Source organism: Poecilia reticulata, linkage group LG4 (genome assembly GCF_000633615.1).
Source record: "Poecilia reticulata strain Guanapo linkage group LG4, Guppy_female_1.0+MT, whole genome shotgun sequence".
NCBI classification, from domain to species: domain Eukaryota; kingdom Metazoa; phylum Chordata; class Actinopteri; order Cyprinodontiformes; family Poeciliidae; genus Poecilia; species Poecilia reticulata.
This window is the reverse complement of record NC_024334.1, coordinates 14,915,494-14,932,218: the sequence shown is the minus strand read 5'-3', so window position 1 is coordinate 14,932,218 and position 16,725 is coordinate 14,915,494.

The window sequence follows — 16,725 nt, the reverse complement described above, 5'->3', positions numbered from 1 at the left end:
TATATATATATACGTGTGTGTGTGTGTGTGTGTGTGTGTGTGTGTGTGTGTGTGTGTGTGTATTCTAGAGTCTTGAATAAAAATGACTGCACTGTTTACATAAATTAAAAGACCTTAAGCAGATACAGTCCAACAGAAATTCTTTTAGCATTAAAATATCTTTTAAAGAATTAACATGTTTGTTGTTATATAGTTATTATTAATAATATTGTTATTATTGTTGTTGTGTTTTAAATATTAATGTCAGTAATAGTATTTATTAAACATTTTTTTTACCAGCATGAAAAAATTATTCCATCCATTTTTTGACAAAAATTTACATCAATTTTATTTCAAATTGAATCTATACAATAGAATACTAGGTTTGCATTAATAGATAAATGGATAATTAAAATAAATAAATTAAAACACTAATAAGTGAACAAGCTTTTATAGCTGATGTTATAATATTTGACATCACATATTCTTGTTTTTCCCGCTCTATGTTGGTGTGTTTCCCTCGTCTTCCTTTGTTTATTCCCTGAATCATGTGGGTTTCATCCCAGTAGAGGGGGAATAGTGGGGGGCTGTCAGAGTTAGATTCTGTAGGCGGTGAAGACTGTGTGTGTGTGTGTGTGTGTGTGTGTGTGTTGGTGTGTGTGTGTGTATGTGCGTGCGTGCGTGTGTGCGTGGGTGGGTGTGGGTGCGCGTGTGCGTGTGTGTGTGTATATATATGTACGGGGTGTTTGTGTATAATAAGTGTGACTGTGTGAGTGAAGGGTCGGGGCAGCAGCTGGTCGAGGGCTTTTTTCTGCGCGCCCGCCTTGGGGAGCCCCCACTCCAGCTGTGATTGATGCGCTCCTGTTGCTGACCGTGCAGGGGCCGGAGCACGGGGCCCCGCTGAGGGCCCTGCTGAGGGTCTCGCCAAGGCCCCTGCTGAGGCTGATGTTTATTTGTGGTCAGGATGCTCTCCTCTGTCACAGGGCTGCAGTCGTCAAACATCTTCATCGGCACAAACATCGCTGCCGACTCACGACTCTCTCCCCCTGCTGTCCGCTGCAGAGCTCCTCACATGGTCCACCGTTCAGTTTAAACATGAAGCATACCTGAGTCCGTCTCTCCTCACAGTGAAGCCTGGTTTTTAGAGTCCTGGTGAGTTTTGCTTTGACGCAGCCAAATATAGCAGCAGACAGAGGAGTCTAAACAGTCAGGACTGATGGTCATGTCTCTTTGATCGCAGTGGACACCGGGTTCACATGAAGAAAGGTTTTTCTGTGTGACATTCTGGAGCATTTCAAGGAAATGATCGGTCAAAGTGCAATCAGCAGGCAGAGCCAGGTTTTCTCCCCCCTCCCCAGCCCCCTCCCCTGGAGGCCCTAGAGGTAAAACTACACCTCACTGGGGTGTAAAACAAGACCAGATTTTGTTTTCCTTTCAGCCGTGCTCCTTATTATTCGTCCAAAAAGCCGTAGCTCAAATATTGTAATCATACACTTGATTGCTTGAGGCTCATAGCGGGAAATAATTTAATTGTTGCTCCAAACAATGAGCAAACAGACGTTTTTAGTTGTTAACAGCCACCACACGGCTTGTCATGAAAAACACAAATAACTGCAGAAATCTTCCAGCTCTCTCTCCGTAAAACAACAAATCTGAATTTATTAAAATGTGTGCTGCTAAGACCCGACACATCCGGCTCTCTGATTTACAGCTACATGTGCTGCTTCTTTGTGACTTCACCGGACCGCTATCCGTGTGGAACAGGAACTCACTTTTGGTATAATTATGAAACACAATGCAGCCGTCGCAAAGTCTTCTTTCAGCTCAGAGCTGGAGAGTCACAGTAGCTGCATTTCTACTACAAATATGCTCAAATTTTTTGTTGATATTCCACTGATGTTGGAAAAAAAAAAGCACAATTTCACAATGGCAGTGTTTCCATTAAATAAGAAATGAAATTAAAATCACACGTGAATAACTTTGTTTCCATGATAACTTATTAAAAACATCACAATAAAACGCCACGCAAAGATCTTCTGAATACTTCCTGTCTGCTTATTCTTCGTGGTTAGCAACAGTAACATTCAATTGTTGATCATGTGATTCACATGATGTAAAACATTTTCCCATTGCAGTTTTATGAGATAAACCAGTTTCGATACAACCTAAAGAAAAAACCTCTTGGAATCAAACAACAAAACTTTTCAAAATTGAAATTATTCCATTCAACAAATTTATTTTTGAAATAGCAAATGGCGCAACTCTAAACAGGTCAGTCTCTAGCCTTGATTTAAAGGAACTCAGTGTTTCGGCTGTTTTGCAGTTTTCTGGAAGGTTGTTCCAGATTAGTGGTGCATAGAAACTGAATGACAAGTGCCTAAAATTTGATACAGATTTTTAGATCCAACAGATTTGTTTGTAAATATTTCCAGCAGCAGATATGTGCTGTTTTATATTCAAGGCTATTTGAAACAACATTCTGGGAATCCAAGTAAACACCAATCTACAGATGGATTTACTTCTGTTCTTCTATAAGACAAAAATGGGGGGAAAAAAAATAAAAAAATTATGCTTCTGACAAAGTTACAGTAAGTTTTATGTTAGGTGCATTGATGATTTACATGAAAACGATGACTAAATTTAGCAATTATAAGACACATAATTAAAATCATATTAAAAAAAGGTCGTAGCTATTATCACTAATACCAGTAGGCATGATTGTTGCTTTACTTTTTAAATGAAAAAATCATTTAATCACGTTATATAATTTATTTCACAGTTAGAAGATGACACAGCGGCCCCTCCAAGTCTGTATGCATGAAGCTGTGATGTGGGGGGGAGGAGATGCTGGAGGGATGTGCTGAAAGGACAAAACTTTATTAAATGACACTTTTTTTCCCTCAGTAGTAGTGTTTCCATCAACATTTTTCACCACGTATTTAACTGCATCGCATTACGAAATGCTTGATGGAAATGGCAAAATCCTAAATAACTTTCTCCATTTAACGAATAAAATTTTACGCTTGCTTGAGGAAGTTTGTAGCTTTTCCGATAAAGAGCTAATGCACTAACGGGGAGACGTTTGTTGACTAAGTTCTGACGGAGCAAACAGCCGGTCTCATAATTTGAAACCGCTACGTCTTGGTCGTTGCAGCCAGGGGTGGCATCAACATCGAATGAAATCCCGCTTTGTGTTTTCTGGTTGATTCGCTCCAAACCAGTAGATGGAAACAAACATGATTTACATTTTCTTTTTCTTTTAAAGTTTTATCAAAATTCGCCCGACAACTGGAGACATAATGTCTATCTGAGCCGTTCCTGTTTCAAGGATAAAATGAATGTCAGAAACTTCAGTGTAACTTTAGTGAACCTACTGCTACCAAAAACACAGCAGGTCGTCCAAATTTCTCGTCTCCAGCAGAACATTGTGACACTTCAGGTTGACTGCATGAAAGCTCCACATATAGAGTTTACAGGATTATGTAATGATCACTTTTTCTCTCCTCTTCATGTCTCACAGATCAGAAATGTCACATCTTTAATCTACTGCTAAATACTGCAGATGGATATGGATGAGCGGCTTTGATCCTCATTGTTATCATCTAAATAGACTCAGTTCTTCACAAGTGAGAGGTCAGTGTGATGACTAAATAAATGCAAAGTGATCTGAGCAGTTTTATTGATCACAATCCCACCAAGCCCTCTGGTTCTCCTGAGTGTGACGGCGCCGCTCGGCCCAAAAGTGTCCAAAACGTCCAGAGGATTACGCAGAATAATAAAAGCAACACCTAGCACTTTAAACAGGATGCGCCTCTCTGAGGCAAGAGGGGGAGATTGATCTCCCATAATGCTTTGTCTTGATGAGACAATGAAAAATGGTCCAAGCCGGCGACATGTCAATATGAGGGCTGGAGCTGCAGCGACGGTCCTGGGTTCTTATTTAATCCGGTTTCCTTTAAGATGATAGCTCTTGTTACATTTTCACCGGCTGTCTGTCAGCTTGACATCGCAATATTACCCCTTCTCCTCACTTTCCTGCTCGGTTTCATTTATTTTAAAACACCATTTCACACACGGCTGACTTTAACAAGGCATTATACAGCTCTGAGGGAAGGCCTGGGAGATAGAATTGTGACAGATACAACATTTTTCACTGCGGAAATCCGGAATATTGTAAACAGAAGGGTGTATGAACGGGGCAGAGTTTGAAGAGGCAAGCCGCTCGCGTGTGCAGAGATGTCATTCAGCCCCCTACCCTCATCCCCCGTCCCCACGGAAAATTATGTTTGCTGTCAAAACTCTATTCATTTTGGGCGTGTGAGTTATGGTGGCAGCAATTATTTAGGCTTTATTTATTTGAACGTTATGATTAAGAGATTAATGATCGCTGAGCATTACTTATGCCTCATTTAGCTACAACATGTTCCTAGAAAGACTTGCTTATTCTAGTGGGCAGGATCATAGACAATGTCATGTTCAGGTCATTTTGGTTGTGTTTTCTTTACAAATGTAATGTAAATATTTTATCAATATTTTACTGATGTAAATGTACAATACTGATGTACAACCACAATACACATACGTATGCAGCGTTTTGGAGAAATTGAGCAATTGTAGTCACTGATTTACAGAAGAGTTTTGGATTCAACACGTTGGAATGACATGCAACTTTTTATGAAGTGTGTGATGCTGTAAGAGCTCTGGTGGAGCCAGCTGGCTGCACATTGTCCAAAAAAAACCCCAACAAAACATCATCCTCCTACTACTTCCTGTTGTTGTCTTCTTTGTCGTTTCCACCAGCAGCAACATTTGGCTGTTAATCATTTGACTCGTATGAGGTGAAAAAAATGTTTCCATTGCATTTTGAAGTTTTTTTTTTGATACAACCTGGATGACCACCTCATCCTAGAGCAAAAACGTTTTTTTTTCAAAATTAGTGTGTTTCCATTAAGTAAATTTATTTTCGTAATTGAAATTCGCGCAATTCTACAGTTAATGGAAACACAGCTAATGTTCCGCTAATGTAAAAAACCCCCACAATTTTGCAATTGCAGTGTTTCCATCAAATAAGAAATGCAACAAAAAATCACACGTGAATAAGTTTGTTCATTAAAAAACATGCAGCGCCACGAGCATCAGTCTACTTCCTGTAGTACTCTTCTTTGTGATTTATGCCACTGGCAACATCCTGTTGCTGATTACATGATGGGAAAAAGTGTTTTGTGAAATTCACCGTTTGTATCAAAAACATGAGTTTTTTTTGTCTTTTTTTCTGTTTCAAAATCGGGATTTCAATAAAGCAAATTCCTTTTCGAAATAGCAGATTGTGTAATTCTACGGTCAATGGAAGCGCAGTTATTGTCCTAAATCTGGGCTCCAGCTGAGGGTCCGAAGCATTAATCGGATGTGTGGCACTGAAGCGGTTGACCCTGCTGACTGCGTCACTTCCCCCACAGACGCATCAGGACGCGACCCGACCTCAGAGGATTCCCCAGCAGAAACAGCTGCAGCTCCATCGGAGGCTCGTTTTTATGCAACCCATGTTTCCGTTTTACTGCGAGTGCAGTGACAGCGAGGGCTCACCGCGCCCTCCGCCATGCAGCTGCGGGTGAAACACGCCGCGGCTGACATATCAGTGATGTTTATTAAGAGACGAGTCTATCAGGTCTCATAAGCCGGTTCTCGCAGGCGGAGGATCTTTTGTTTCTTCCGGAGGGTGTCATCAATCTTGCGCGGCTCCGCTCTCCTGAGCGCCTGATGGGAGATCACGGATTCTTCCCTCCCGTTGCAGCGGCTCCAGCGGCGGAGGTTAACAGACAGACAGCCAGCGAGCAAACACACACTGAGGACTCCGCCGAGCTCTGCACTTTCTCTGTTCAGAGAGAAAAACACTCTGCTGAAGACATAACCCAGTCTATGTCTAGCCGTCCCGGTGAGAGCAGCCTACAGACCCAGACAATAAATTAGTAAATTGTTGAAAAGTCAGTTTTTTTTAAAGGAACTTTATCACTAAGTGAAACTCAACATAGATTAATAACAGGCAGATGGATGTTTGGAAACCTTTTTTAAATATAATGATTTCCCACGTACAGCTAATAAAAACATTTAATATTAGATTATTACGTCAGACCAATACAAAAAAAAACATTTTAAAACAGAAATGTGCGCATGTTTAATAACCTGCTTAAAGGTTGTTTCAAAAAGTTTCTTTTAAAAACATTTACATTTTTTGAGCTTTGAGCCATTTTTTTTTAATTTTTTATGAAAGCATTCCTGATGAAACAACCTGAATCAGATACTGCATGCTCCTGTTTTTACATATTGCTCAAACTGTACTGGAGGAATCTTGATCCAAAGTAACAACAGAAAACGTATCTGGAAGAAAACTTTCAAAAATAAAACAACATTTCATACATTAAAACCATCTCTATTTCCAGTTATGTTTTATTTGTTTTTATTTCAGTGCTGTGCTTTTAAATTTACGACATTCAGCCATTTAGCAGGCGGATTTTGTTTCAGGAATCTTTTCCTGCAGAGAAGTTGTATTTTTGAGCAGACAAACATCCATAAGTCATCTGGATCTCTCACAATCTGTAATTTATGTCCTTTCAATGTCGCTTTTGACGTTTATTTTTCCTGCGTAGATTGGTGATTTATGCATGAAACTTACTGTGTAACTTTGTCAGAAACATTTTATCGCCCTGAGTGCAGTTTGATTTTTCCTCTTGAGAAGAACACGCTGTTCCAGTCAAAATGTTTTAACCATCTGGATTTACCTTTGAATGTTCTGCCCTACATTCTGGTTGTCAACTAAAAAAATATGTATATATTTTTTAATCTTTTTTTCTGCCTTTCATCAGGCTGTCCATGATGACAACAGTATAAAAACTATGTGTAAAAATGTTAAGTTTTGTAGAAGTGGACGGATCAATCCAAAATATCAATAATATCGATTCCAAGTATTGAACTGGATCAATACTAGCGTAGTAACATCGATACTTTAGTCTCAGTTTCTCTCTTGAAATGGACTTTATTTTTGCTTCGTAGTTTCTCAACTCCACCTAAAATAAGATTTAGTTTTGATTTGCTCTCAAATGATAATTTTTTTGTACATTATTTGTTTAAGAAAATAAATAAGGTATGAAAAACTTATGAAGGTATTTCGTAGATTTGAACTTTTGCCAAATTCTATCCTGGGATTTAACAAAATAATTCAACAGAGAAACCACAAAAACACTATGAAGGTCAGAAGTTTGATGTTATAGCAAACATAAATAATAAAAAGCATCTGCAACAGAATTGGTATCAGAATTGGTATCAGAATTGGCGATTCTGGCTCTGTATTTACTTAGATACCAAAATATAAAGTATCACACGGTTCTAATGATTTCACACTGAGATACAACATGATCTAATTGATTTTATTTTAAATATTACTGCTAAAATAACATTGATTATAAAAGCCTGAAAGAGGGGAGTTGGAAGACGGCAGCTGGAGCCGGATGTGGACAGAAGGACTGGGGCTTCGTCTGCAGTGGGGCATTTTACATTTCAAGCTCCAAAGGTTACAGCGTCAGAGTGTGATTAATATGATTTAATGTTTTAACTGATTGACAGCACTAAAATAAACTGAACTGAATTGAATGTATCTGTTCTGTAAGGAAAGTTTTCAGCCATCAAGCTAGCAGTGTGCAGTAATAAGTGGGGGAGGGGCAATGCTGCAGTACTCTTTGCGCTGGTCATGTCAGCTTCTTCTCTGTGAGAATATTAGCTTAATGCTTCCATGCTGTGATGTTTCTTTTCTCTCTCCTCTTTAATATTTTCTGTTTTACAAAGCAGTGTAGAATATTTCACATTGAAAAGTTTTAGTAAAACTGGCTTTTCTAGCTTGATGCAACATGTCATGTGTTGGTACTCTGAGGTTGTTTATACTGTAGTTTAACACCCAGTTAGAAAACAAAATCTTTAATTTAATTCTAGAAGTTATACTTTTTGAAGCTGGCTGTACAGTGGGCAGACTGTAAAAGAGTGCAGGTAAGATAAAACTCTTTATAATGAAGGTAAATATCTGTGCAGTGGTTTTTATGGCGCGGTCTTCCTGGGAGTAATATGAAATTGATATACTTGGGACGTGGAGACTTGGATAGTAAGTGCCCTCTGTGCCAGCTCAAACCAAATGAAAGTAGATAACAGCATCGACTCGCAGCCTTTTTCAGTGTCATAACTTGTATGTAAATCTTTGCAGCCTGGATTGTGGACCTTCATTAAGTGCGCTTTAGGAGATTTATGAAGTGATCTGTGCAGAAGTCGTCCGTAGATGCTTTCTGCTTTAGACCCAGACATGATGTATATACTGCACTTGGCTTTGGCTGGACTGCTGAATCTGAAATTGGTCAAGTCCGGAGAGGACGGCTTATTCCCAGAGCTGTAGTTAAAGTGCTGCTGATTATTCCGTGACTCTCTTGACCTTTGACAACATGCTACAGCTCTTTAAGAACATTTAGCTGAACCACCTGCAACATCAGTTAACTGTGCACAGCTATGAACCACGTGACGGGAGTAAGCATCTGCTGCTTCAAGTTTTACGTCAACTGAAGTTATGAGCAAAAATGAACACTTCTCACCCTGAATCCTCATCCTCATTTGCATCCCAACGATAATGATCTGACCTGATCTTTGAAAACCACTTACCTTGTTAGAATGATGACTGCAGAAATAAACAGAGAAGATATGAGCCTCATACAAACGCAAAGGTCTTCAGAAAGCGACCCACTCGGCCATGTCAAGATGTCACGTTATTAAATATCACAATATTTCTCGTTGAGGTAAATGCTATCTCGTGAGGGCTTGTCAGTTGTCACTATGGTTTTGCCCAAAGATGTTAGACTAGAAGATGCCCCAAACTACTTGTTTGGCAGAATTTTGGGTTTCCAGTTGGAACTATAAATGCAACAGAGTATCAGAGAAGACACAAAAAAAGTTGTTTAGGTGCAAAGAAAGGCAGATTGCATTGCTATAGCAACCACTCGATGGATGTTTAAGGGTATGTTAAGCTACACAACAATCACAGCCCATTCTATCAATAGCAACTTGGAAATGTTGCACAGCAAACTACGCATTGTGAAAGAACTATTCTAAGGTCTGAAGAGATGAAAATGAATTGGACAAGAAAAAATCAATTTGTTGAATTCGTGACAAAATCTATAAAGGCCTTTTTGAAGCATAAATTGCTCTTTGAAGTTTTCTTCAAAGTAATATTAAAACATTGTCTCGTCTCATGAGTATTAGGCATTGTTACACCCTAGAACCTAGCTCCTGTAAAGCTTATCAGAAAACAGAAGATTGGTAACCTAAAATCACTTTTATTTAATTGATTTCTCTGGAAAAAAATATATATATATCACAGGGTGCCGGGTGATTGGCTGCTCAAACAGACAAGCTGCAACCCAAATTGCAATTTTATCTTTTTTAATCTACTGATGAGGAAAGAAGATGGAGACAGAGAGTAACCATCAACTGTGAGAACTAGCAGCCTTAGAGTTTAGCAGCAAACGCTTTTCACAAGATTAACGTCATATACTTTATAAGAAGATAAAATTAGTTAGATGCAATCAAATGTTGCATAATGGATAAGGTACTCTTCTGTTAGTAGCCATGGAGAAAATGCCCCACCATGATGTAGCCTAGCATGTATAAAAACAACAGGTAAGAATCTAGACTTTTGTGTGTTTTAAAGTTTGCTCCAGTATAAGGGGAAACTCTATTTTTGACATAAATCATATGTGAATTCAGGCAAAGTTGGCGATTTGTTTAAACCATCAAACATGGGGAAGGTGAGAGTTGGTTTCTAAGCAAGCTACTTCTGACTTTTGTAAATAAAGCCGTCTATGAGTTCCAACCAGGTTTGCTACTTCCCCAGTAGCCTGGCCATTAGCTTCCTGCGCCATTCCACTCAACTCAAATATCCCTTAGTGTAGGCTTTCTCCCATACACACAAATTCCTCTGGTAGATGTTTTAACGGTCCAATTAATAAACAGAAGGATAAATTGTGAGCGATGACGTTGATTTTCTTCTGTTTTACAATTGTAGTCTACCTCTGGTTTTAGCAATGGCAGCAGATTAAATGAACAAAGCCATTCAGTCTGTGTTGGCCACGCTTCCAAATATTGAATTAACACCAACTCGCCACTTCTCTCTTTGCAGTGAGGGACGTTTGTTCACAGTGCAGGCAATATCTGGAAATCTTCACTGAGTCAAACTGACGTGCTACATACTTCAGCAATTGGGTGAAGTTTAAAACCTCAACACAGGCCACGCCTCCACGAAGCCATCATTTCTCTGGACTCTCAGCCCCACTGGATGAAGCAAAGCATAGAATATGGTGCTGGCTTTTAGTAGGCCACTTCCACAGAAAAATTAACTTGACTTGAACAAGTAGGAGCCATGGCCATACTGGCAAAAACACCTTCAAACATCTGTCATGGTGTCGCAACGTAATTAGGTGATGTAGTTGGGAAATAAGCCCAAATGAATCATCTGCCCACCTGAATGTGTTCACTCCCATGCAGACTAGAAACAGAGGGATGGAGGGAACGTATGAATCAGTCGTTCCTGTTAAAGATCCTGAAGCCTAGAGCAACAAAGAACTATTCTGAATGAGGTCCAGAGTATTGTGTGTGTTCAGGTGTTCATTCTCTACTGAAAAGAGCTCCTCTGTTTCAAGTGAAGAATAAAAGGAAAGCCCGACCAAAGAGATGATTGTTTGGAACAAAGAGCAGCTTGGAAAGGTTGTCGTCGCTTTACGTGACTGATGTGGACTCCTTCACTCACAGGGATTCTTCTCCAAGAGGGTTTTTTTTTCTTGAAAGTTGAGCCATTTTATGATTTTATTTAATGTTTATTACTCTACTATGTTGTTTTTCCTTTCATGTTCTACGCAGAACATTCATGGGATGTGGAGTTATTCACGCGCGGTCATGGCTGCCAGGTGGAGCATTGTGTTAATAGAAAGATAAAAATCAGCGAGGAAATGGCCCTCCCGGCGCTGACCCTTCCACCACCCCGACTCTATCTGTCAAGTTGTCCTCCCTCTGACTTTTCACCCTCTGATCCCCATCTCCTGCTTAGGAGTAAGAGAAAACAGACCAGCATTCCCAGAACGCACTGCAGGCCACAGTCAGGCAAGCACATCTACATTTAGATTTTTTCCTGTTTTCTTTCTTGTTAAAACATATTCCATCATTTTTTATGTGAATTTAGTTACTTTGGCTAATACGAGGTTAATATTTTTATAACATTTTATGGTTAAAACGATAGAAATGTGACACCTCCTGAGGCTTCATTAAGATCATAGCTCATCACTGACTGTCATGACAACAAGTGAGGCTGCAAAATGTTGGAACTGCCATCTGACCCTTCATGTTACAAGCTTGATTGACATGTAAAATTTGATTGATGTGATTTTGCTCTGCCTTTGCAAAATTCCACGTGACCGAAACCACTCGGATCTGGGAATGTTGTTATTTGAGAATTGATCCCGTTCTGGTTGCAATTTGGGAAAACAAGTGGAACTTGTTAATTGTTGCAAAATCTCACTCTCTCATTTTGTACCGTTTCCTCTCCGCTAGGACGGATTAGAAATGTTCTTTATTGTCCCACAGTGACAATAAAGAACAATAAAGAATAGAAATTCAAGTGTACCAGCAGCAGGTTAAAGTTCAATGTAAGTATTCACAAAAAAACAAAAGAACTATGAGACTGGACAGAAAGGGCATAATAACAGCATAAGTAAAATAGTAATACAGTACTGTAATTAAAATAGCATAATCAGATAAAAAAATATACAGCTGAGTAGCTACTTCCATAAAGGGGACAGTATTATGTGCTTTCCAGGCACACAGTCCAATTTTATAGCATTATCAAGCAACTATATTAACTTCAGTTGTGGAAAAAATGCTTTATATCAAATATGACTCAAAAGAAATTTTACTTTGTAATTTAACAGCTTGAAATAGTGCCTCTGTGTCTTTAAGAAACTCCCGCTCTTCCTGAAACTCCGCTTTCTGGAAGTCATCACAACATGGCTCCTCTATTAACCCGTTAACAATGTTTTTACCAGCACTGAGAAGAAGCTCCTATAGTGAGCTCAACAGATGTGCAGTTCCACCAGGTGTTTGCTAATTGCTGCTGACTAGTCTGAAGGAGCTGAGTGGAGGAGTTGACTGCTCTGAGAGGAGGAAGTTTGGAAGCTCAGTGGAGGAGCTGCATCTCGAAGGCGGGGCTAGGTCCTCTCAGGTGTTTTGCACAGCTGAATGGTTGCCATAGAGATTAAAGGATTTCTCAAACATGTATGAAACAATCAAGGCAACACTCTAGGTATGTTTTTGATGATGGAATAACATTAAAAACATAAGTAAATCTAAAAAAAGTGAATTTTTCATGATACTGCCCCTTTAAACCACATGCTGACTGTCTCATGAATGTCTCCTAGCGTAGAATACATCCAAATGGACCGAGGTAATAAACTCATTTCTGACAGAACAATTGGTGGTGAGAGGCTCGCTTAAAAAGCCTCCATCTTTTATACAGAACATTTAGGTAGCATCTGATTTGATCAGACTTCTCCCTATTTTTATTTATTTTTTTGCTCTCTCCACATCTTCAGTTATTTGGTATCTTTGAATCAGCTCCAGATTAAATGTGCTGTGATAAAACGCTGTCGCAGGAGAAAAGTAAGTATTGGATGCTGGGCTGATTGCTTCTCTCTGCCTGCCTGCGTGTCAGATAGTGATCAGCTAGAATCTCCTCAATGTGCTTAATTCAGTCGGCACCTGACTGCCTGCTGTCCGTGGGCCCCGCTGCAGCTTTCTCATTCTGCTGGCCTGCCAGGGCAGGAGAGAGCGAAGCAGGACAAAACGGATGAATTGAGGGCTGAATGAGATCGCTTGTTTTCAAACGCCTATCTGACAGGACAGGCACCAGGAACCCAATCTAGGTTCTGCTGAGGTTAGTGTTTTGGAGGCACATATCTTATGGAGAGATTAGGCAAGAACAAGTTTAGATGAACCTACAGCAGTCAACAGGCATGCCCTGCAGAACGGTGCGCCGACAACACACAAACTAATGTTTTGTCCTAATATGAACTGAAAATCCAAGTTATCAGACATGATTTTTGGATACTTCTGCACATGGAGAGCATCCAAACTCCATTAACACGGACAAGACAGCCTAGATTTGAACAAAGAGTACTATACTTCACCACAGTGTATTGCACAATTCACCTCACGGTAACAGCTTTATGTGTGTGGAAGTAGCTGCAGTTCCATTGCAAATGTATGGAATTTCTTTTTCAATGTTCTGCTGTTTGAAAAAACACAATTTTGCAATTAAGTGACAGGCAACACAGTCACATTTATTTACCAGGCTGAATATTTAGTTTACCAACTAAATATTTAAATTGGTACTAAATATTTAGCTGTTAACTAAATATTTAAATTTGAGATAAACATTTGCTTGTTAACTTATTTAGGTTGAAACGAAATATTTAGCTTGGTAACTGTATGTTTAGCTTGCTAACTAACTAGTTTGGAACCAAAGATTTAGCTGTTAGCTAAATATTTAATTTAGAGCTAAATATTTAGCTTGCTAATTAAGTATTTAATTTGGAACTGTGACATTTATAAATGAATAAACGGCATGGGAAAAATATGACTTTAAAAAAATGAAAAAAATGCCCCCCAGCCCCCTCCTTCGCCCCAATCCCCCATTCTTTTCTTTCTTATGACAAGCTAAGTAATTTTGACTGTGTAACTTTACCCAGACCAACCAGCAGCTGTTGTAGCGGGATAGTGGAACTCGCAGTCATCCTTCGTTCGCTGGCAGCCGCATCACGTTGCTCTGAGAGGAAATATTAGGCAGAATCATCTCAGGCGTGATGTGCCTATTAGATTATTCCACAGACCAAACAACATGGCTGGGAGAGGAGGCAGTGCAGAGGGTGGCAGCCTGTTAGTAAAGCCTCTCTGAGCACTGGCAATCAGGTGGTATTAGTCTCTAGCAGTTAGAAGCATCAGTGAGGCAGATGCAGCGCAGCGTCAGCCGTGCATGTGTACATACTCTCATCCTCCAAACCAGACACAATAATGGAAAAGCAGATACCTTATCATGCTCAGCTGTCAGGCTGGAGGCCAGGCCGTGCAGATTAAGTGTGGGATATGTGCGACATTGCGATCCGTCTGGATGAGAATTAGGTTGCGAGCCGGAGTGAGAAAGTGACAGAGAGGCTTCGGTGGAACTTGTCGAGTTTTGCTTGCAGAAGAAGAGGCCCAGCTGTAATAAGTGTGCTTTGTTAGAAAAATGTTCCAGCATGGTTTTTACTCCCTTTCGTCCCGCTGAGAGATTCTTGGTGTTTCTTGATTGACGCCGGAGATCCGCCCACTCGCTGCTGCTAATGAGAAAAGCCCCGAGGACACAGAAACTCAGCAGACATTACTCCCTGACCTTTGTGAGGTTTGCTTGGGATGCGGTGGAGAGGCATTCATGCAGCCGTGATGTTGGCTGCACGTTGGGCTCCTCGGGGCTGCGCTCTGGGACAAGGAGTTAACACTGGGGAGCCTCGTTATGTGCGCAACATCAAAACGAATCAGACTCTGGCCCTACCCACCCCTCCCCATGCCCCCTGTCTCAGGCCCCCACTGTGGGCTGCGGGGTGAGCGTGTGGAGGTAATGAGACTATGGAGCTCTCCGTCCCCCACCGCCACCTCCGCAGCGCGACACTAACAACTGCTGGTGCCCCAGGGCTGTCCGTGAGTTTGGGAGTGAGAAAAAGCAAGAGTGAAATGGGGGGGGGAGAAAAAAAAAATCTAGTATCAGAGAAAGAGAGACCAGGCAGTCCACCTAACCAGCTGAAGTGGAAGTTAATCCTCATGAAGTGTGTATACTTGTGACTCATGCACTGCCAGAGGTTTTCAGAGGTCTGCGAGGAGCTGTGCCAAGTTGTGTGGAAGTTTCTCTTGTTGCCAACAGGCGCAGAGCAGTCAAGGCTGCTCACACTCACTGAAACCATAGAATCTTTCTTAATGATTAATCTGAGGCTACACATAATCACTAAGTTCACTTTATCTGCAAAAAAAAAAGAAAGAAAGAAGCAAAGCTACACAGTAGATAGAGCACACTGCAGATAATACGTGTTGCTATGAGAAGGCAAGCTGGATCTCTGCAAAGCGCTTCTTTCTGTTTTACCAACAACATATGTCAATAGGCTTTAGAAGAACTGATGCTTTTACTGACCCTGTTGTTTATATGGACACAGCCTCAATAATGTTAGATCCATAGGGGCTTATGAGGTCAGGCTGTGGGCTTTGAGCCTGACCTGAACATAACTGCTGATCAACACATGCTGAGCTGTGGAACAACAACCTGCACTCTTCAGAAGCTTGTTGCTGTCTTACTGTTCAGAGCCTGTTCAGGATGAGCTCTTCCTGTCTGTGCGCAGTGACAGTTGGAGACTGTTGTAGAAGCTCTACAGCTTGTGTTAAAGTCTGCAGTTTTTTTTACTCTTTGTTGTATATCTTTATCCATGAAACCTTTTTTAAATATTTTAATATGAACAAAATCTACTAAATCTAGCTGTTACATTCCTGCAACATCTGTCCGTAAATCTGATGTTCAGCTCATTCTGGGGAATCCGAAGTTGAGCCCATTCCAAAATGGATATACAGTATATTCCCTCCAGTAAGTTCTGTGTGTTCTACAGTTTCCTCAGATCTGTTTGACCATCAGAAGTGCACTACCCTACCTGTAAGGCTGAGTCCATCCAACCCTACGCAGGAAATCCTGTTGCATCAGGGTCTTTGTTCCTTACATGTCAGAATGTAGACAGATCTGTAATTGAGAACTTCGGTCTTTGGCTGTACCTCAACAAACAGGAGCAGAACCCAATTAGTAAGGACTAGGAACCAATATGTATATTCACCTCCAAGTTTAAGTCACTCATGAACAAGATAGCTAGACTCAGACAAGGCGGATCCTTGCCTGAGTCCAACCTGCACTGGATGGGAACATGTTTGGCTTTCTGCCAAAAGTCTGAAATACAACAGAACCACATCTGGCTGATATCTGACCTTGCTTAAAACTCCTACAGCGACAGCCACAAAGCACCTCATAGGACACGGGTTGTAAGCTTTGACTTGAGACAAGACAACCAAACTTCCAAGACTCCTTCAACAAGTTTGAGATGGTGAAGATCTGGTCAGCTGTTATAAATCCAGTTTGAAAGCCATGTTGCTCCCCCTAAATTTGAGGCATCTACAATCAGTTAGAGCGTTATTTCCTGCAGTCTTATGGCCTGTAGTAAGATTTTCTAGGCATGTTAAGGATAGTGATACCTTGATCCCTTGTTGGAATAACTCCCTAGTCCCCTTTGGGACAACCACCGTAATCTGCCACATTGCTGGTTTTGTCCTGAAGTGGCATATGGTGACAGCCCCACCACGTCTAGAACCTCAGACAGAATGTTATTCACCCCTGGGCTCCTTCCTGGGGCTTTTAAACAACTTTGGCCACAAGGATGGAATGGCTTCCACCAGATCTTCAGTCTCTGCCTCCTGCATGGTGGACTTGGTGAGTGGATTGAAAGGATCCTCTAAGTTCTTCCTTCAACAGCCCATACATCTTTTCTTGTTTCCCCTGTCTCAGTCATCAAATTGTTTTCCAGAAGTTCCTTGACTCCTTCCCCAAACTAATGT